This window comes from Arachis ipaensis, chromosome B10 (assembly GCF_000816755.2).
Source record: "Arachis ipaensis cultivar K30076 chromosome B10, Araip1.1, whole genome shotgun sequence".
In the NCBI taxonomy this organism is placed as follows: Eukaryota; Viridiplantae; Streptophyta; class Magnoliopsida; order Fabales; family Fabaceae; genus Arachis; species Arachis ipaensis.
Window position 1 is genome coordinate 128,204,904 of NC_029794.2, and position 2,037 is coordinate 128,206,940.

Genomic DNA, 2,037 nt, shown 5'->3' on the forward strand with positions numbered 1-2,037 from the left:
ATCTAAAGCTCTTGAAGGTTCAATGATAATATATTTGTGATGAAAAACTTTTGTTTTACCTCAAGAACAATTAAATCAAACTTGCCATCGTTAGGATTTCTTTTGATCATTTATTGTTGAATGTTTTTTTTCTGCCGTATTGCTAAAAAATGTTGTACCATATTCTTGCTCTAGATGAAGCTTGATAGAGCAGGAACAAAATATTTCAGATCTGGAATTACTAGCTAAGGTGATTGAACATTTGCGAAATTTGTTTTTTAATTAATCTATGTTATGTAAAGAAAATTTAAAATAACTTAAAAATTTTTTTCATTTTCTGTGCATCTATTTGACTTGTTTCGTGAAATTTAATATGTTTATCTTTATAATTAATTTATTTTATTTAAAGATTTTTTGATTTTAGAAAAAATGTGTACAGATTTATAGAATTATATATGACATAGTTCAAGTGGTCAAAGTAGATCATTTTTTCATAGAATTTTTATTACTTTGACTACTAAGTATACTATTGTTATCTTCTTTTGTGGAATTATTTTTTTCAAAATCAAAATTCCATGTCTCCCTGCATTTTTTTTAGCTGGTGACAACGAGATTGATGCCTATATTTACAAGCGATCTTATATTAAGGATTGTTACTTGCTTCTGTGCCTCAACATTTTTATGTTGCTGAAGATTGATAATGAGTTCTTTGATTACACTTAATGATTACAGTTAATTTTTTTTTATTTTATTGAGTAATAATTTTTTTTTAATTGTAATAGATGTTTGATATTTATATTTTAAAGCAAATGTCACTACCTCTTATATTTTATTCAGTATTTTGCAGATTTTTTATGTTTAGTGGACAGAGTAATAGAAAAGAATGAAATTGTTTTGGTTTCATTCAGTGATAAATTAAGTTACTATATTGAGTGATTAGATGTAAATGTAATGACGTCTATTACATAAATTTTCTGTGTGTATATATGTATTTACATGTGTTTTATCTTTTTTTTTCTCTCTTTTAAAGGAAATGTAAGTATATTTATTTGAGTAACATTTACTTACTACAAATGATTTCTTGAAATTTTTTATTTTAATAAATAAATTAATTATAATTATTACTAAAATAAATAATTTAAAAAATATTTATCGAAATAAATATCACTCTTTTATCATAGCATTGCGCATAAACTTGTAAAGAGGCCATTTTATAGTTCACAACTTTTGCTAATCAGAAACCCTTCTTACTTTAACTTAGTTTGATAGTAAAAACTTCTTTGTTAGGACATGGAATAATCACTCTTTGTTGTTTTAAACTTTAACTTAGTTTGATAGTAGAAACTTCTTTTCTTCTTCTTTTAAATTTTTTCTATTTATTTTTCTTAAAAGTATCATGCTACCTTGAACTGAAACATGTTTTACATCTCCATTTAAATTTGAAGTGGTGATGGTAGTAATGGTGATAGTAGTAGTGGTAACAGTATTGATAATAATGGTAGTGGTATAGTAGTATTACAAGTGATTAAAATGGTGGTAACGAAAGGATGTAAAATTTAGGATTTGAAAAAAAAATGTGATAATATTAGAAATTCTTTTTTTGGATGATTATTCATACGGTCAATGAATAAAATAGTTATTTTTTTATGTGACATCATATAATTAGATGCACGTGTAAAATTACTTTACATAGTACATCAAAATTAAATTTAAAACAAAAATAAAATACAAATCAAATATTATCCTTAAAAAGAAATACAATTCTCTTAATTGTAAAATATGTGTTTGAGAATAGAAATAGTTTCAGACTCCAAAAAATAGAAATATTTTAAAGATAAAATATTGGCTAAACAATGTAATCTAAAATTAACTCAATAATAGACTCCTAAACTCTATGCACTTATTCAAATTTTTTTTTTTTGGACATTATGTACTTATTGATAATGGCATGTATGTTACAAATGGACGTCCCAGGTAAAGGCTTGAGACAATAATTATGCATACTTGTTTGATAGGTAGAGACCAAATACAGTTATAATTTGTAAATGATGTTTTTTT